This window comes from Neofelis nebulosa, chromosome 13, assembly GCF_028018385.1.
Source record: "Neofelis nebulosa isolate mNeoNeb1 chromosome 13, mNeoNeb1.pri, whole genome shotgun sequence".
Taxonomy (NCBI): Eukaryota; Metazoa; Chordata; class Mammalia; order Carnivora; family Felidae; genus Neofelis; species Neofelis nebulosa.
This window is the reverse complement of record NC_080794.1, coordinates 15,598,973-15,620,466: the sequence shown is the minus strand read 5'-3', so window position 1 is coordinate 15,620,466 and position 21,494 is coordinate 15,598,973. Positions and strand designations below refer to the sequence as shown.

Below are 21,494 nucleotides of genomic sequence, written 5' to 3'. Positions count from 1 at the left end.
ATTAGCACTTCTTTACACACTCTCTCAGTCATCCATAATTATTTTTCATCCATACCTGAGATGAAATTCTATGGAAATGTACCTAGAACGTCAGAAACTCGCTGCTGAGAGTTGATGAGTTCTAGTACTGCACTGTCTGTACCAGGGAGACCATAGGGTTTAGTAAGAAACTATATTACTGAAGTTAAAGAGACTTAAGGTTTTGTCGCGATTAAAACTGAGACTATAGAGAATTATTTTTTTACTTCTCTGGGTTTTAATGATGATGCTACTCTTGTTTTGATGATCATTACAAATACTCTGCAGCTGTGAACAGCACCAGCGTGGATTGAACAAGAGTCCCTCTGGTATTGGATGCTGTGCAGAGGAGGCTGGGAGGAAAGCTCTCTGTACCAGGAGTGGCGCCTTTCAACCCCCAACTACCAGCCCTGGACAGCCCAGGATGGAAGGACCTCCTGCCCCTTCAGGTGGCTCCATTGGAGACAGCGAGGGCTCGCTGGCCCGGGGGGCCTGTGGATGGAATTTCAGGGCCCAGGGGCCTGGCTTCTCTCCCCTCACTCTCACCTGAGGGTGCCAGGCTTGGGAAGTTTATTCTGCTGCTGCAGGTGGAGCCAGGGGGGAACATGTGGGATCCCTAGTCGCAGCCAGAGCATAACAGAGACAATAGTAGCTCTGCAAGGTCCTGAAAACTGAATTTTCGCTGGACCCGTAGCCCCCAAATCAGGGCAGGGCCTGTGTGCCGATCCAGTCAGAATGACTACCTCCTGAAATGGGGAGATAGTAGGATCCAGGGTATCCTAACCTAATATCAAAAATACCCAGGATACAACCAAAAATCATTTGTCACACTGAAAATAGGAAAACAATAACATGAATTAGAAAAATCAACCAACAGGAAATCACACTGACATGAATCACATGGGGGAATTATCTTGAAGGATCTTAAAACACAGCCATAAGAAAAAAAGTATCACTGATCAATGACAACTGTCCTTGAAAGAAATCAACAAACTGATAACCTCATCAAAGAGAAGATATATAGGAGAACCAAATGGAAATTAGGAAACTGAAAACAAAATAACACAACTAAAAATCTCCCTGAATGAGGCTGATGACAGAATGAATACGATGGGAATGAACTGGTGAACAGGAACCTAGAACAAGGAACATTGTCCAGTCTGAAAAACAGACAGGAGCCAACACGAGAGAAGAAATGAACAGAGGGTCAAGGATCTTCGGGGCCATAACCAAACATCCGACACTGTATCATCAGCAGCATCCCAGAAGGAAAGGGGAGGGAGGGGTCTGCAAAAGGGTTCCAAGATATATGGATCGAGCTTTTTCAAAATTTGCCAAAAGACAAAAACATACACATTAAATGACAGAACCCAAACAATGTAAACCTAAGAAAGTCACAATAAGAAATATAGGAGCTGGGGCGCTTGGGTGGCTCATTCACTAAAGCATCTAACTCCTGATTTTGGCTCAAGTCAGAAGCTCACAGTTCATGGGATCGAGCCCTGCATTGGGCTCTGTACTGACAGCATGGAGCCTGCTTGGGATTCTCTCTTTCTCTTCCGCTCCCCTGCTCACTCTCTCTCTCTCTACATAAATAAATAAACTTAAAAAAATGTAATAGCTAAAACTTGTGAAAACTAATGGCAAAATAAAAATCTTGAAAGGACCCAGAGAAAAGCAATATATTACTTATAGGGAAATACAAATTTTAGTATCAATAGATTGCTAATCTAAAACCAGGGATCCAGAAGAGACAACATTGTTCAAGTACTGGAAAAAAAAATCCCAGAATGTTTCCTGAGTATTCTTTATCTAATGTAAATATTCTTAAGGAATGAATAGGGAAATAAAGACATCCTTGGATAATAGAAAGCTAAGATGATTATCAACTAGCAGACACGTCGCTAAAGAAAAGCTAAAGGAAATTCTCAAAATGGAGAAGAAATGGTAACTGAAGAAGGATTGGAATTTCCAATAGGAATGAAAAACAATGGAATGTGTAAAATTACATATAATACACTCAGTTCAAACATAATGGTATAGGTAGGTTGGAAGCAGAAGAATAGAAAAAGATATACCATGTTAAAATTAACATGAAAAATAAATAAGAGTGGTTCTTTGAATATCAATATAGTAGACTTCAAAATAAAAATATGAGGGACAAAGAGCAACATAATATAATAAAAAAGGATCGACCCACCAAGAAGAAATAGTGGTATATCAAAGGATACAAAAGTACAGATTTGAATGGTTACATGCACCATGAAGTTCATAGCAGCATTATCAATAATAGCCAAACTGTGGAGAGATCCTTATTGTCCATCAACTGATGAATGGTTAAAGAAGATGTGATATATATACATACCATACACCCACATACAATGGGATATTACTCAGCTGTCAAAAAGAATAAAATCTTGCTATTTTCAATCACGTGGATGGACCTAGAATGTATTATGCTAAGTGAAATAAGTCTGTCAGAGAAAGACAAATACTATATGATTTCACTCATATGTGGAATTTAAGAAAGAAAACAGATGAACATATGGAGGTGGGGTGGGGAAAGAGGAGAGAGGGAAACAAATCACAAGAGACTCTTAACAACAGAGACCAAACTGAGGGTTGATGGAGGGAGGTGGCTGGGTGATGGGTACTAAGGAGGGCAGTTGTTGGTATGAGCACTCGGTGTTATATGTAAGTGATGAATCACTGGGTTCTGCTCCTGAAACCAATATTGCACTGTATGTTAACTAAGTAGAATTTACATCAAAAAAAGAAGAAATGGTGATATAGCAATCTATCAACACAACTTCAAAGATTTGAAACCAAAAAAAAATTTAAAGCAGGAATAGACAAATCTACAATGACAGTTGGAAACTTCAATGCCCACTTTCAGTGAAGAACAGAACCACCAGACAGAATGACAGCAAGGTCATAGAAGAATTCAAAACACCAGCAACAAATAAGATGTCAGTGACATATAGAACTCTCCACCTAACAAAAGCAGAAAACACATTTTTTCAAGCATCCATGGAAAATTCACCAAAATAGACATTATCCTCAGACATAAGACACACTTCCACAAATTTTACACATTTGAAATTATACAGAGCATATTCTCTGACCACAATAGAATACAACCAGAAATCGAAACTGGAAAGAGAACAAGAAAATGTGCAAACATTTGGAGACTAAACAACACATGCCTAAATAATCCTTGAGGAAAACACAAAGCCTTGTAGGACATTAAAAATACACAGAGTGATAACTAGAAATGCAATACATCAGAATTTATGGGTTGCAGTTAAGGTGACACTAAGCAAAAATTTTATAGCATCAACTGTTACTTTAGAAAAGAGGAAAGGTCTCACATCAATAATTTAAGTTCCTACCCAAAGAAAACAGAAAATGAAGAGCAAAATACACATATAACAAGCAGAGCAGAAATGTATTAACATTGAAAAAAATAGAGAAAATCAATCAAAAGATTGGTTCTTCAAAAAATTATTACTTGATAAAACTCTAGCAAATTGACAAATAGGAAAAGAGAGAAAAAAATAAATCACCAATAGAAGGACTCAGACAGAAGATATTTCCACAGATGTCAGTCATTAAAAGAATAAATGTATAATGATATGAATAAGCTTATGCTCATAAATTTGACAATAAAAAATTCCCAACGTTAAGCTATTTATTTAACCACAATAATCAGTAGAGTGTGGTACAGAGGCAGTTCAGGCACACGGGTCAATGGCATGGAACAAAGAACCCAGAAGGAGACTCATACAAGTCTGCCCAACTGATTTTTCATTAGTGTGAGGCAGGTATTCAGTAGAGGAAAGAGTCTTTTCAACAAACAGTAAGGAAGCAATTGGACATCCATAGGGAAGAAAGAAAGGAAGAAAAGAAGAAAAAAAAGGAAAGAAAGGAGAGGAGGGGAGGGGAGGGGAGGGGAGGGGAGGGGAGGGGAGGAGAGGGGAGGGGAGGAGAGGAGAGGAGAGGAGAGGAGAGGAGAGGAGAGGAGAGGAGAGGGGAGGGGAGGGGAGAGGAGAGGGGAGGGGAGAGGAGAGGAGAGGAGAGGAGAGGAGAGAGGAGAGGGGAGAGGAGAGGAGAGAGGAGAGGAGAGAGGAGAGGAGAGAGGAGGGGAGAGGAGAGGGGAGAGGAGAGGAGAGGGGAGAGGAGAGGGGAGAGGAGAGGGGAGAGGAGAGGAGAGGGGAGAGGAGCGAGGAGAGGAGAGAGGAGAGGGGAGAGGAGAGGAGAGGGGAGAGGAGAGGGGAGGGGAGAGGAGAGGAGAGGAGAGAGGAGAGGAGAGAGGAGAGGAGAGAGGAGAGGAGAGAGGAGAGGAGAGGAGAGAGGAGAGGAGAGGAGAGAGGAGAGGAGAGGAGAGAGGAGAGGAGAGGGGAGAGGAGAGGAGAGAGGAGAGGAGAGAGGAGAGGGGAGAGGGGAGAGGAGAGAGGAGAGGAGAGAGGAGAGGGGAGAGGAGAGGGGAGAGGAGAGGGGAGAGGAGAGGGGAGAGGAGAGGGGAGAGGAGAGGAGAGAGGAGAGGGGAGAGGAGAGGAGAGAGGAGAGGAGAGAGGAGAGGGGAGAGGAGAGGAAAGAAAGAAACTCTGCCTAATCCCCACATTATAGAAAAATTAACTCAGTTGATCTCTGATTTATATTTAAGATGTAAAACTAAAAAAAAAAAAAAAGAAAATTGAGTAAAAAACGGGAAATTCTTCAAATTTAGGGCCAGGTGAATTGCTTGTAGACATTATTATTGTTATTACTATTAGTTGGTCTGTGTGAAAACCATTAAGAAGATGAAATGACGGGGCACCTGGGTGGCTCAGTCGGTTAAGCATCCGACTCTTGGTTTCAGTTCAGGTTACTATCTCTTGGTTTTGTGGGTTCAAGCCCCGCATCAGGTTCTGTGCTGGAAGCATGGAGCCTGCTTGGGATTCTCTCTCTCCCTCTCTTTCTGCCCCTCCCCCACTCATGCTGTCTCTGTCTCTCTGAAAATAAATAAATAAAGAAACTTAAAAAAAAGAAAATAAGATGAAATGACAAGGTACAGACTGGGAGATAGTATTTCCAAACCACTTATTTGATATAGGACTCGTGTCCAGAATATATACAGATTTCCCACAACGTAACAGGAGAAAAATCTAATTAGAAAATGTATAACAGACATGAACAGATATTTTATCCAGTGGCAGACAAGCATAGAAAACGGACCAATCCCATTAAGGAGATGGGAATTAAGACTGAGACTAGAAACAGCCACACTCCTATCGGAACGGCTAAACGAAAAGCCTACCACTTGCTGGTGAGGATGTGGGGAAATGGGAACAGAACATGCTGCTAGTGGGAAGGGAAGATTTTGTCACTTTCTTAGAAAATCTGAACATGCGACCACCTGTATGACTCAGCAATTGTGCCACTGAAATGTTTATCTCAGAGAAACGGAAATTCCTCTCACATAATATGTACAGGAATGTTAACATCAGCTTCCTTTGTGATATCCCCAAACTGGAAACAACTCAGGTGTCCTTCAGTGAGTGATTAGTTCAACCAGGATACATCCTAACCGTGAAATACTACTCGGTAATAAAAAGGAACAGAATATAGATATGTGAAATGACTTGGATGCACTGCAAGGCTATTATGCTTAATTTAAAAAAAAAATTTAACATTTATTCATTATTGAGAGACAGAGAGAGACAGGACACGGGCATGGGAGGGACAGAGAGAGGGGGAGACACAGAATCCAAAGCAGGCTCCAGGCTCTGAGCTGTCAGCACTGAGCCCGACGTGGGGCTCGAACCCACGAGCAGCAAAATCATGACCTGAGCCGAAGTTGGACACCCAACCGACTAAGCCACCCAGGTGTCCCATGCTTAATTTTTTTTTAAAGCAAATATTAAAAGGTTACATACTGTGGACTTCTCCTTATACAAAATTCTTGAAATAACAAATTACAGAGTTGGAGGACAGATTAGAGATTGCCAGGCTTAGGGAAGGAATTGGGTGGTGGAGGGCAATAAAGGCATAGTGTAGGGAGCTGTGAGGTGCTGGGTCCATTCTGTATTTTGATGCTAGTGAGAGAGAATTACATGACTGTACACATGCAGCCACATGTCATGTGAGCACACACACCATGCACATGTGAATGTCCGTAAGGTTGGTGAAATATGAATAAACTTGATGTCTGTCTCCTGTGTTTAATATTATACTACAGTAATGGAAGATTTTACTGGTGGGGAAACTGAAGGCAGGGTATAAGGAACCTACCTATACAAAACAGTCACAGCTTCTTATCAATTTATAATGTTTCAAATTAAAAGATAATACATTTAATAAATAAAAATATACATGATAACGTGTAAAATAATATGAAATGGATCAAATTTTGAAAAGGTATGAGGTAGTTATGTATTATGACATGTAAAAATAAAGAGATCAAATAGTGAATGTCAAACCTGTAACTTCTACAGGGACACCTGGAAAATAATATTTGTAACCTTGGTTCAAACAAAAAGCATGAACCACCAAAAAAATCATATATTTTGATGAACTGATATTCATTTAAATTGTTAAAATTTGCTCTTCAAAAGATACAGTTAAGGACAGAAAAACATGAAAACTGAGATAGAATATATTCAAAATACCTACCTGGTAAAGGATTTAACATGTATACAACACATGTGCTAACATGATATATAGTCACACACATACATGCACAAACACACACACACACACACACACACACATATATACATATATAGTTATATGAAAATTACGTGATGAGACACTTTACCAAAAAGAAACAAATAACAGACAATGATATGAAAATATATTGAAAATAATTAATGATGAAGGAAATGCAAACTGAAATCACTATTAGATACCAATCATACTTATTGGAAGGGCCAAACTAAATAAATCAATAAAACCAAAGCAAACCAAAACAAAACAACAAACAACAAAACCCTAGCTCATAATACTGAGAACTGGAGCACATACAGAGCGCCTGACACCTGCACATTGCTAGCGATAATGCAAAATGTTAAAGCCATTTTGGAAAACAGCTGGACAACTTTTTTTTTTTTTTTAATTAAGATACTTACCATACAACACAAATCCTACTGTCCCCTACTTACTCAAGAAAAGTGACGGCATATGTCTACACAAAGACTTGCATTGGAAGAAAAAACAAAACATTCATCAACTTGTGGATGGGTAAACAAATGCGGTATATTCCTAAACGGAATACCACTTGATAAATAAATAAGCAAATAAACAAATAAATAAATACAACTCATCTAATCGACAAAATGGGTATATCTTCAAAGCGTTATGCTGGGTTAAAGAAGCCAAAGACAGAGGATTTGTATGATGTGGTTCCATTTATGTGATGTTCTGAGGAAAGAGGCAACACTCAGGAGATGGAACAAGAAGTGGTCAGAGGGGGAGGGTCCGAAAGGGCATTAAGCAACTCTCTGGTCTATCAGAAATGCTGTGTTTGATTGTGGTGGTGGTTACAGCTGTAAATGTTTGTCAACACTCAGAACCGTATACCTCAAAAAGGCAATTTTCCTTGGATGTTAACTAGACCTCCAATCCCAGGAGGGATTGTGTGCACTCGTGAGTGTTGGCCGTACATTTTTCCAAGGCGAGAGCTCACGTGTTTGCAAACACATATGGTATCACATAAGTATACATGTCTATCTGGTATCATACAAGAGGAACCCCCCAACAGACCTAGCTGGAAGCGAGGGGGTGCCATCCTAACAGATGTGTTTGGTGCCCCAGTGTGGTCTACGGTGATCCTGGACCACATCCTGAGACTGGTTGTCCCGGCAGCATTTGGACATGGCCTTAGAAAGCGTTCTGTAGCCTGGTGATGGCTTGGTGGACATGTTAAAGCAGGTGCATTTCTGTTGTTTAAAACATTGCAGCCTGAGCTAAGTGTGGCCCGACCAATGAGCGTTGCCGAGGAAATGCCAGAGTGGGTCATGGCTCCCATGCATTGAAGACAACAGGGCTTGATAATAAGCCTTTTAAAGCTAGCCAACACTGCATAATACCTGATTCATTCTTTCCTTCTTTCTTTCTTTCTTTCTTTCTTTCTTTCTTTCTTTCTTTCTTTCTTTCTTTCTTTCTTTCTTTCTTTCTTTCTTTCTTTCTTCTTTCTTTTCTTTCTTTCTTTCTTTCTTTCTTTCTTTCTTTCTTTCTCTTTCGTCTTTCTTTCTTTCCCTTTTTCTTTCTTTCTTCCTTCTTTCTTTTCTTTCTTTCTTTCTTTCTTTCCCTTTCTTTCTTTTTCTCTTTCTTTCCTTCCTTCCTTCGTTCCTTCCTTCTTTCCTTTCCTTTCCTTCCTTCCTTCCTTCCTTCCTTCCTTCCTTCCTTCCTTCCTTCCTTCCTCTGTCTCTCTTTCTTTTTTAATCCATCAAGTATTCAGCCCAGAAACTCTTGCCTATAATTAATTTGTGTCTGATGAAAACCCTACAATAAATGGTTTCTTTTAACCTGCCTTCATGAGGGCACTCGATATACCACAATATGATTAGTTATACATCATCCTCTGCAATGATGTTTGTTTATTCTTGTTAATATACTTACCTTTTTTGGTTTTATTGCCCACGGGACAGTAATTGACAGCTACTTTTCATATTTGCTATGCTTCAAATTTCACATTTTATTTATTTCCAATCTACGATTCCAATCTACTACTCTGACAGTAAAAAATTAAGATTGATTGCAGGTGCAAAGCATAAAAGGGAGCAAGTCTCAGCATTTTTGACCCGACTGAGAGAAAAACTGTTACACGAACCACACCAAGGACCTTGTTAAAGATTTGCTGCTTATATTTTTCTTATTCCCAGAAGATCTAAACCGGGTTTGAATTATAGTCTCACGATCATTGGACTGTAACAATAAAGTCAGTTTTTCCAATTTACAGTAGCTTCTCTGCAAAGGGATACTCTTTGAAGGTGGGAAGAGGCAGGTGTTTAAAGGAATTGCTGAGTCAATTATTTGAACACATTCCGCACACGGCACAACAGGAAAGCAATCCAGAGCAAGCCTTCTTGGGACCGAACAGTAGTACTTCCTTAATCATGTAGCAAAAGCACACAGTTGTCTCTCAGAGACAGGAAAGAAAAGCTAATTGGACAGGTGACCCTGATTCCTAGCCCACAGCTTGATTTACATGCAGATAAAGTAAATTACCATTTCTCTTATATTCTTTGAGGAAAATTGAGTAGATTTTCTTGGCCCCAGTAAGCCCTTCGCATCCATCTTGAAGGCCGACTAGCCCACTGACTTCCTGTGTTTTGGGCCTCGAGCATCGTGCTGTCTGAGCTGCCCTCAAGTACATGTTGCCCTTTCTAGACCACCGCAAGCCTCAGTAGGTTGAACTTCATGGTGGTGAGGCTTCTGTTGCTTTTTAGCTTCCAGCAAGGACAGAAGACATCGAGTCTCACAGTATCTGCAAGTGCTGAGGCTCAGGGAGACCCCCGAAAGTGTGGGGCATAGAATGCCTGAGGCAAGTTCACTAGACTTAGACCCTTAGATGACACGTCAGTGTTACTGGAGGGGCCATAATGTTCTTCCTGGGGCAGCATTTGAAGACTGCAAATTACTTACTATTAAATCTGGCCTATGCTCTGTTCCTTGGACGATACTCCAACCACCCTGAGCCAGCATTTGAAACATTTAAAGTTTGAAGGCAGTCTCTGTGGATGCACCCAGTATATTTAATTGACTCTCATTCCATAATTTACTGATTTAACAAATGCTTCCTGGATGTTTCCTGGGTATTAGACTTTGTAGCAAAGCTACATAAAGACACGCAATATATCTTGGAAGAAGTGCTGTAAAAACCAGCCCTTCAGGCGGCATTCATCACTGCATTCCTCCTCACATTCAGACATGGGTTCCCAAGGCCACAGAGACCACGCTGCTCCTATCAGCCTGCAGGGACTACGTGTCCAGCAGGCACTGTCCGTCCAAGAAAATCACTTCAGTTCATAGAAAGCTACAGACAGCCCACCCCGAACACACATGAGATCTGCCCAGACGTTTCTGGGTCTTAGGGGCAAATATTTATGTTCCACCTGTATCTGTCCCTCTGCCTGTCTGTGCACGTCTACATTTCTCTTGTATAAGCAAAACTTGTATCAGAAACTGTCCTCAGGTAGACTTTCCTTGACATTAAAAAAAAAAGAATAAAAATATCCAATTTTTAAAAGATAATACAACGCCGCTGACTCTGAAAAGAAGCTAGCGAGAAAACATTTTCTGATTCCAAAACTTATCTTGCAGGAACAAATTTCCCTCCCAGGCACAGATTTTTTTAAGGGAATTGGGAAAAAAAAAAAGCAATTTACCCAGAAAAATTATTATATGTTGTACTAACTATCATCCAAGCTATTAATGTTAATATAAACATTTCATTTTGATTGTTAGTAATAGAGCAATAAAATTCCACAAAAAGAAAACCAAAGGATGTAAATAGATTTCATTTGCATGCAATGGCAAATAGACAATTTCCCAGAAAGTAGGAACAATATTTCACTGATTACAATATTTTACAACAAGCATCCCCTCAAAATCCTGTAGTTTATATCACACTGGAGATACTGGTCATACGAAGAAAAAAAAAGAAAGAAAATATCACCTTCAATATTATCCTTATGATAACCTGTTGTGAATTATGACTTCTAATTAATGAAGATGGAATTTGCCGAGTTACAATCCATGGGAAGGAAGCATTAGAAGGAAAGACCAGGTCAACACATTGAGCTACAATAATGTATCCAACAGGATGGAAGAAATATAAATAGAGGAAAGAGAAAATATTACGAGGATCTAAATTAAAGTAGATGCTGTTTGTTCTCAGGGAGCATCATACCTTTGTGGCCATTAAAATATTTTATACACATTGAATTGTATGGAGAAAATAAAGTGACTTATGCCCTCTTTTCTGTATCACACATTCAGAGCTGACCTATAGTATTTAAGAGCACTCTTTGTTCTTTGTTTCAAATGAACACAGCCGCCGGGGTTCAGTTCATGCCCCAATTGCGGTTAAAAGGAGGACACCTCTCCTAATTAAAATGAGCCAAGCTGCCTGTCAGATGGGTCAGCTGCTTGTATTAAGATGTTTATTTTCATTAGAAGTATGCTTGTTTTTGAACAAAGGCATGTTTGCTAATAACACACCAAATACTTCATTCATTTTCATGTTTTTGTTTTTGTTCTTGCCATGGCAACCCCCCTTCCGGTTATCTTGTGTATTGAAGGCTAGGGTTACCGGGGAAATGCACAAATGCAAGCGTTTTTGGTAGAGAAATTTTCGGTAGGTAAGTGCGGGCTTTGATCAGGTAGTGGTGGTATATCCGTTTTGCCCTGCAGGCTCTTTTCTGTCACGCCTTCTGTCCGGCCTCGGAGCTGGGCCTCGTCTACAGGCCTGAGACTGGTCAGTAAAACACGGGAGCATCTCCTCCAGCGGCACACCTGCGGGATCCCTTCTGTCATCGGTGCAGGCTCTACGTCAACGTTTCGGCACTTCTGCTGCTCTATGTTGCCGACCTGAAAGGCTTTAAAGGTAAGAGTCTGTAGTCCACCAGGAGAGAGAGAACCAGAGTGGTGGGGGGCGGACTTGCACCTCACGCGTGACGAGACAAAAGCCAGCGGTCGGTCCTCGCGGATGGGCGTGTATTCTGGCTCCTCCCTCTCCATCACCTGACGGTGACGGGTCGTGGCATCTCACCAGGCCAATCCAACTATCCCCAACCATCCTCTGACCCATACTTCTGAAATACAACCTAAGCCTTCAAAACGAGTTCCCAGCTCGCATATAAGTAGGGCCAAGGGAACATTTTCTCTCCTGATGCAGAAAAGCTCAGTGCTTCATTGCACGTCCTGTACATCAAGAGGTCTGGATTGACTTCTACTCAATGTACATAATTTCCATCTTTTTAACATTCTCATTTTCCCCTGCTTCCTGTGTGCCATGATTTTGAGAGTCTTATCAACTAGATTAGCCCTCTTCTGAAGTCATTCCCGCTTGCTCCAACCTCCTCTCAATAAAGCAGGATTGTGACTGCCCCTATACTTAGCATTTAAGTACTTTAAATGCAGGCTCACTTTGCATAAGAGTTATTGATCTGATAAAGAGTCACAACGTCAGATTTTTTTCTTTTTTGAATGGCGGCTTTATGCCAGGAGCTGCATTTATAATAAATGATCTCTTCTGGTGAAATTTCTATTGTTTTAATTTTTTTTCAGTTTATTTATTTTGAGAGAGAGAGAGAGAGAGAGAGACTGACAGAGAGAGCAAGTGGGGAAGGGGCAGACAGAGGAAGAGAGAGAGAGAATCCCAAGCAGGCTCCGCACTGTCAGCGTAGAGCCCAACGTGGGATTCGAACTCATGAACTCTGAGATCATGACCTGAGCCGAAATCAAGAGTCTGACGCTTAAACGACTGAGCCACCCAGGCTCCCCTCTATAGGATTAACTATCGTGCAAATAAGGAAATGTGATTTCAGAAAGATGGTGTATAGCAGGTCAGGCCTCCTGGTCTGAAGGAATCTTTGCTGACTCGGGGGTTTGTGCTGTTACGGTGCTGATGCACCTTGAGTGTTATATCCTATAAAACCTCTCAGTTTTCACACAAGCGCCTGCGAAGCCTCACCACAATATTTTGTGGTTTGGTGGTTACTTACCTAGATGCAAATGAAGACGTTTCCACTCACTTTGGTTATATGATTCTATATTCAACCTTGGTATACTCTGCCCATAAATCAACCCTGTTAAGACATTTGGCTACCTGATTTATTAACCACTCTTCTATCTAATCCTGCAGTTCTCGGCCATCGGTTCGCCACGTAAGTCATCAATAAGAGGAGAGAACGTCATCCCAGGTGCAGGCCCCAGAGTGGGCCCTGGGAGAGTGTTCCCCATCTGCTCGTGCCCGTGACTGGTGACAAGACGGCCTAAACCCGCCCCCTCCCGAAGGGATAAGCAGGCAATTAAAAGTGGAAAATGCAAAGGAGAATGCAGAGCTCATGCACAGCACAGAGCCTTCTCCAAGCCTTGACACTGATTCCACACTTAAGGGCAAGAAATGGTCTCAGACACAAGGTTTCAAATCTTGAACCATAATGTTCCCTGAAATACCTCTTGTTTCAGGATCTTCAACAAAGTCTTGAAATCTAGATTGAAAGGCGAAACATGGGGCGCCTGGGTGGCGGCTCAGTCGCTTACACATCCAGCTTCGGCTCAGGTCATGATCTCGCAGTCCGTGAGTTCGAGACCCGCGTTGGGCTCTGTGCTGACAGGCCTGGAGCCTGCTTCCGATTCTGTGTCTCCCTCTCTCTCTGGCCCTCCCCACCTAGATCGCTCGCTTGCTCTCTCTCTTGCTCTCTCTCTCAAAAACAAACATATATATATATATATATATATATATATATATATATATATATATATATATATATTTTTTTTTTTTTTTAATAAAAAAAAAGGCAAACTATTTCTGGACTTCTTCCTGAAGAAGTAACAATACCACTGTCCCCTGGAAACAATACCAACTCTTTGAAACTCCTTGTAATGGGGTATCTTGAAGTGATTAAGCGTTCGGGCTCCGGAGTCAGACAGCTTTGCTTTCACCTTCTTGTTCTGACACTCCCTGTAGTGAGAACTCATGAAATCCACTTAATCTCTCTCTGCCAATGTGTTTGATGAGCAGGTACTGTAGATACCAGTAGTGATGGTGACAGTAGAGGGAGAGCAGCAGTGTTATTACCACCAATCAGAACATCCCCACGGATGCCGGCTTCACCTTGGGACCTCGCCGCTCGTCTCTGACTGGGCCCTATGCCCGTTGCTTCTGACACGAGAATCCTGGGTTCTGTTTTTCTCACCACAAGGTCCTTCCCCACTTTGAAGAGATGAATGCGAAAGAAGATGGGAAAGAGAAGGGGGGAGAGAAAGAGGAGGAGGAGGAGGAGGAGAAGGACGAGGGGGAGTTAGAGGAGGAAAAGCTGACCATTTACATTTGACTTGCACATCCATTGAATAAGAGCTGCTGGGAGGAGCGGCTACTCTCTTCCTGCCCAGTTGCCCTTTCTATTTGCTTCTTAATACACTGAATTAGTGGCCGTTATAACGTACGTAAAGGCAATCACTTCTGTTTGTGATGCTCGACACCGATTTCACAACTCCACACGTCTGTGTGTTTCTTTCTAGTTACCTGAATGCCATATGTGTATTTGTCTCTGAGCTCACTTCAGAGCTCTCTATGTAGACTTCTAGCTTTCTGGATCTGTTCTAGAACTGCACCAAGGACAACGAGGACGCTTTTGAAATTCTTAATGAATACTTAAGTGAGAAAATTCCCCCCATCTTATTTACTAAACATATGAATTCATCTTTGCCATCCATCTGTCCTTTCTAAGAGGTCAACCGAATAATATTTCCCAAAATTTTGACCCCCTTTCTAGACTATGATAGATATTCAAATTAATTCCCCCTTTCAGAGTGTTAATGGCTTGTGAAATTGGACTCAGTGAAATAGTCTGGCCAGCAATATAAAAATTTCCCTCCCATCCTGATGGTGTGAATGATAGACAGGCTTTCCTCTGTTTAAAAGATGCGTAATATGTACCCATAAGGATCTTATAATGGCAGGAAGACAAAAGCCAAGTAGGACCTTTATTATTCAACTAGGAGAGCTTAGAATATCCAGCCAAATGAAGAAAAAAATCAAAATACAGATCTAAATGACAATAACCTTCAAGAATGCACAATCACTGTAAAACAGAAAATCTACAACAACAGAATGCAGCCTTTGCAGTATGTCTTTCCCTTGTGAAGAAGAAAAAAAACATCAAGACATGTCTTAGTTATTCATTCAATACCAGTATGAAATGGCAAGTTGTATGTAAAAGCATTTCCATTTTATAGAAAAAAAAATGAGGTACAAGAAAATGTTCTCAAAGGAGAAAATGGCATATTGGTGTGCGACCTTCACAAGAAATTGCCCTGTGTTGGAAGGAGATTTCTTAATTCACACGACATCACGCAAATCAAACGAATACAGAGCAAAGGAAGCTGAGATTTTCAAATTTTTGTACTAATAGCCGGAAGACTGAGAAGCGGAAATACAATTTTATCACAATTAATAGTTTATATAAAAACCAAATTACGTTTTTATAAGGTTTCTCACAAGCTACGAGTCAAAGACCTTTCTCTGTGTGGGCAGTCCTCTCAGGCTGATAATTGTTCTTAGTTATAAATAATACAGGTGGATGTCTCACACTTAAGAGCGCAAGAGTCAGCCAAATGTGATTCTTCTGAGAAAAGCATTTCCCCAAGAAGGCAGGCTGTCACTGTGGCTCTTTCCACAGGGTTCTTTTGACACAACGCAGGTGGAAACCAGTGCAAGTAAAATATTTATGTCATCTTAATTACTGTTAGCCTTGTGGTGGCTCTGTCTAGCCCTGGATCTATTTCATATCGGGTAAATGTGAATGAATGGAAAATAAGTAAGCAACAATATGAAAATAACTCCGCCATAGGAGAATATGGGCTCCTTCTCAGGACCCTCTCTCCTCTCCAGCCTTCGATCCTGCCCGAACACTCAACAGGAGACAGAGTCCTGCATGGAACCCCTCTGAGCCCAAGCAGCACGCGAAGAGCTCAGCTCCGCCCGCATCGCGTGCAGTCCACCACCAGCGATGACCATGGCACGAGCCCCAGCAGGAAATTAGCAACAGCACTGCCTGAGAGGTGCACACATCTGGGTATCAAGTGGCAGGGGTACCTTGTATGACGAGACTCAACCGGGAGTCAGCTGGCTGGGTGATGTGAACACCTTAGTGTTCCTGCTGCTGTTTGTCCCAGACCGTTCAAATTGTAAGAGAATTACAGAAATTACCTGCCTCCTCAAATTCCCATTGGCCTACGTAGTGATTGAGGACACTGATGGGGTGCCGGCAGGGACAGAAAGGGGAGGGATGGGAAGTGGCCATGGAGACACCTGTCACGAATAGAGATCTTACTTCCTCTAGTGAAGTGGTTGCAACCGGAGGCCCTTATTTCTTTTAACACCTTTGCTCCAACTGAGACACTTAGTCCTCCTGGGCAGTTACACGTGCACGTGCGTTTAAGCGTGCGGGTGTGCACACACATGTAATTCTTCATTCAGAAAACATTTGGTGAACACCTTACATATTTCAGGCACATTCCTAGGTTCTATTGCTGGGAAATCAGTGAGCAGAGGAAGACAATTGTTTTTTGAATGTCACGGTTATGTTACTTATTACTTTATTCCACAGGTTACTTAACTAAAATGATCAGCATTTGTTGATCTCGGAAATACATTTTATGGTACAATTTCCCTCTATGGGCTTACTTTACATGTATTGAGATTCCTTCCAACCCCACTTAAATTTTGTTTTTAATGTTTATTTATTTTTGAGAGAGAGAGACAGAGTGTGAGCGGGGGAGGGGCAGAGAGAGAGAGAGAGAGAGAGAGAGAGAGAGAATCCAAAGCAGGCTCCAGGCTCTGAGCTGTCAGCACAGAGCCCGACGCGGGGCTTGAACTCAAGCTGTGAGATCATGACCTGAGGCGAAGTCAGACGCCCAACCGACTGAGCCACCCAGGCGCCCCTTCCTTCCAATCCCATTTAAACCACACATTCTATAATATATTCTGCCCATGAATTTCGCTACTGGTAGCTTAGATAGAGAAATGTATCTGTTAGTAAGAACAGAAACCAGCATTTATTTAACATTTACTATGTATGAGTTCTGTGCACATTTATTATTGATTCGGTCAGCAGGCAGGGTGTTTAATGATGTAGACAGCCTTTCCTTTAACTATGAGGGGATAATGACCGCACCGTGGTCAAGATTTTCATCCTGTGAGCCTCAAGAGAACCGCCACCTGTAATACTCTTCCAGACTCAGGCAGGGAACAAATCAATAGTTTATCAGAATTCCTTTCTTTCTCTCTCTCTCAATCAATCTCTCTTTCTTAAAAATAGAAAAAAAAAGAATTAGAATTAAAATTAATAACTGCTTCCTTGCGTCCCTTGTAAAATTGCAGATGAGATCCAGACTATACACAGCACCCCTGGGAAGTAGTAACTTTTAGAAAATCCATATAAATTTTTATAATGGGTCATTTTAGGTTATTTAAACATAGACCAAGACAGGATGTTAAACCAGTTTTCCTGGATTTGAGAATGTTTGCCTATTCTCCCTCCTGCTTCCTCTTTTCCATTTTTCGTTTTCTTTAAATTTTGTTAATGTTTATTCATTTTTGAGAGAGAGAGAGAGACAGAGAGAGAGGGACAGAGAGAAAGCGAGCAGGGGAGGGGCAGAGAGAGAGGGAGACACAGAATCTGAAGCAGGTGCCAGGCTCTGAGCTGTCAGCACAGAGACCGATGTGGGGTTCGAACTCACAAACTGAGATCATGACCTGAGCCAAGTCGGATGCTCCACCGACTGAGCCCCCCAGGTGTCCCCTCTTCTTCACTTTTCAAGAACAAATATCTTTGTCCCCATCTCTTGCTTTTCCAGCCTTTCCTCTCCTGATGCCCCACCTCCTACTTCTCCATTCCACATTTCATGTTATCACTTCCATCTTGATCCTCCCCTCTGATTTGCTCAGAACTTTCTCATGGACAAGTAAACCAGTAACAAAATTAATGAGATTTTTAAAAATCATAATGGATGCATTCAGCGGAGATGCAAAACAAGAATAAGCAGTAATGACTTAAAATTCATAGCTGGAAAAATTTTTTATTGTTTCAGACTTACTAGGTAAAAAAATCTTTCTATGAAATTTTAGTTATTCAAAACCGGTTCAGGCGTCAATAAGGGACAACACGCACACAAAACACAAAAACACATGTAAAAATACAATATGAAACAATTCTCTCAAAGTGTCCTGGGTCCAGAAACCAGAAATATCTTCTTCCCCTCCCCCTCCTCCCCCTCCTCCCCCTCCTCCCCCTCCTCCTCCTCCTCCTCCTCCTCCTCCTTCCTCTTCTTTTCTCTTTTTTCTTTTAACAGTCCTGAGGCCTATCTTTTCTTACACTTACCGTGCCGTGAACTCATAGGGACTGGGTTCCCGCAGCTCAGGCTCCTCTCTGTGTATTCTCACAAGGTGCACTTCTCTGGGTGGGGCAGGCTGGCGCTTCAGCTGAACCCAAGTACCTTTCTCTTTGGCTTCCTTCTTGCTCTGATCATTTTCCTTCACATGCTTCAGGAAGGCTCCTTGAGGGCTTAATATGCTCAGTATATACATTAATTCTCTCAGCAAGAATCTTACCCTCAACGTGCTTGGCCGATTACACAAATGCCAACAGCATGCTGGGTAACACAGGAGACCCTTCCAGTTTTGCCATGGGGACGTCTGGGGGGCTCTCTTTTATGAACACTGCCCATTCCCTTGATGTCCCCAATATCACCTTTCTTTTGATTCGCATGTATGTGGCCAAAGGAACAACTCCATGTTTTCTAAAGGCCTAGGGAACATACAGCGGGTGCCTCTCCTCTTTCGCTTTGTGCGGGTCATTTTGGTGAATTATTGGAAGATGGCAGTTCTTGCCAAAAAGAGAAATCAGAAATGTCTTAACTGGATCTTTCTAGCATGAGGTCTCTTATGTGCCTACTGTGAAGCTGTCAGATGGGGCTACAGTCCTTCAAAGGCTTGACTGGGGCAGGAGTATCCATGAGCAAGGAGGTTTACTCACAAGTCGAGCAGCTGATGCTGACTGAGGAGCCCCTCAGTCCCCTCCACACAAACCCTGCTCTGGGCGCGTGAGTGTTTTCCTCACATGGTGACTGTCTTTGCACAGAATGAACAATCCAAGAGATCTGGTCTAGATATTGCTTAATATCCATAGCATGAGTAACAGTAAGAAGCTATTCAAATTGCCTAAAATCTTCCTGAACAAATAGTTTCTGCCTTAATTCCACAAGGAGGGAGTCAGGATGTAATGGAAAAGGAGGACACTGTGAGGACATGTTTTATAACAGGGTCTATGCCTCCTAGAGCAATGTCTTCCCATTAGAATATCTTGAACTTGTACCACATTCGTTGGTACCACTTGAAAGAGTTCAATCATGGGAGGGTAAGTAATTGATTCCCATGAGTGAAAACTGGAAAAATAATGTTATGGGCTGAATTTTGCTGCCCTCCTCCAAATTTACGTTGTGGGTCTGAGACCCCGTGTCTCAGAATGCGACTGCATGTGGAGATAAGGCCTTTGAAGAAGCAACGAAAGTAAAATGAAGTCATATGCATGACCGTGATCCAACATGAGGGTGTCCTTACAGGCAGAGATCAGAACGGACAGGGCACGTGCACGGAGAAGAGATCACATGACAGTACGATGAGAAGATGGCCGTCCTCACGGCAGGAGAGAAGCTTCAGAATGAAACCAGCCATGTCACCACCCTGAGTTTGGTCTCCTGCCCTCAAAACTGTGGAAGAATAAATCTTTATTGTCTAAGCCACCTACTTACTCTGTGGTACTTTATCACAGAAGCTTTAAAAATAATACAAATAGCACTGCAGTAAATCAACTCACAGTAAGAACTGTGGAATCGGGCAAGTAAGTCGAGACGCAAGAAGGTTCAAACAGGTCAGATGTGACATTTTATGGTTTCATTCCATGGCTGTTGCACCTAACTGCCTATTTGAGTGTGCTTTTTATGTGTTTATGTATAGCACGGTATATTCCTTTGGTCATGGATTCAACTCTTTTTTTTAAGCTTACTTATTTATTTTGAGAGAAAGCGAGAGAGAGAGAGAGACAGAATCCCAAGCAGGCTCTGTGCTGTCAATGCCGAGCCCAACACGGGGCTCGATCCCAAGAAACCATGAGATTATGACCTGAGCTGAAATCAAGAGTTGGATGCTTAACTGACTGAGCCAACCAGATGGCCCCCTGGGTTCAATTCTTAAAGAAGCAGAGCCAACTAGGACTTACAGCACAGAATCACAGCAAGTGTCAAAGCGACTGGCTCCTTCTTAAACTTCTCCAGATGACAGTCTCTTCATGTTCAGTACAACCCAGAGGCACTAGGGTTTAATAGGAATTAAATGAACCACTGGTTTAATGTGAAAAATACCATATGGCCTGTTTATCACACACACATGCACACACACGCACAGTTATCTATGTAACAGTAAAAGAGTGTCTTCTGCGACTCCCAAGTGAAAAATGTAGTTATTTTCCTACTTTCCATCTCCTCCCGTTCCCCAACTGTGTCACATTATTAGACATCATGAAACTATCTCTCTGATATTCAGGGCTTGCCCCACCATACTTCTGCCCGTCCTGATTGTAATTCGGATAGTGATATTTCCTATTTGTACTCTTCCTCTCCAAACCAAGATCTATGTTCCCTTGCTCCCAAAAGGCACCTTTGTAAAAACTGGGAGGTTTATTAAATTAATGGAGTACAATTTATATTAAATCTCCTAAGGAATATGAATAAATTGCCTCCCACGGAGGGGGCCTTCCCTAGAAAAGTCATTAATTTAAAAGAATTACTTTGAAAGTGGGCATGTTATAAACCAGATAAATTTCATATACTACAATCTCAGAGAAGGTCCCTTGGGTACTCATCAATGCAGGCTACCTAATAATGTGTCTATAGAGTTAAAATTAATGGTGCTTCCCAGGATTCTTCAGTCGTATTATTGTCAATACAACATTTTGAGACTGTTAACTGTGAACATCAATTTATCACCTTGAAGTAAAGTCACTTTTTTTAAAAGTTTATTTTTTACTTATTTTGAGAGAGAGAGAGAGAGAGAGAGAGAGAGAGAGAGAGAGAGAGAAAACAGGGGAGGGGCAGAGAGAGAGAGAGGGAGACAGAATCCCAAGCAGTCTACACACTGTCAGCATGGATCCAGGTGCAGGGCTCGAACTCACAAACCCTGGGATCATGACCTTAGCTGAAGTCAGGAATCAGACACTTAACTGACTGAGCCACCCAAGCACCCCAATCTTGGAGTAAAGTCACTTTTTAAAATCCTTATCAGTGAGAGGTAGCTATAGTCTACGACCTTATAGTTTTTTGTTTAGGTATTCACATTTCTCATGATTTTTTTGAAATTCTGATTTCAATATTTCTCGTATTTAAAAGTCAAGCACCAAGCAGACTTCCAAAGTATTGAAAAATAATTTCAAAAACAAACCCTACCGGCAAAGTCAGTTCAGAAATTCAAAATTATCTGATTTATTTCATACTAAAAAATATGTTATCTGAAATTTAAAAAATACATTAATAATATATACAAAAATCTGCCATCAAAATTCTTAAAAACTGTTGTGATAATAAAGGAAAATGGAATCTACGCTTTTGGAGAAAATGTAATCTTTTCCAATGGGTGAACTCAATGCCCAGCTCTAGACTTGATTTTATAAAATACCAAATGTTTGCAACCTGAAAATATAATCATAAGA

The 21,494-nt window shown here is 41.5% G+C and overlaps 1 pseudogene; it reads right to left on the bottom strand.

The window, feature by feature from the left end:
• Positions 1-18,109: 18,109 nt before the first annotated feature.
• LOC131493662 (large ribosomal subunit protein eL21-like) lies at positions 18,110-18,592 on the bottom strand (annotated as a pseudogene).
• Positions 18,593-21,494: the final 2,902 nt, after the last annotated feature.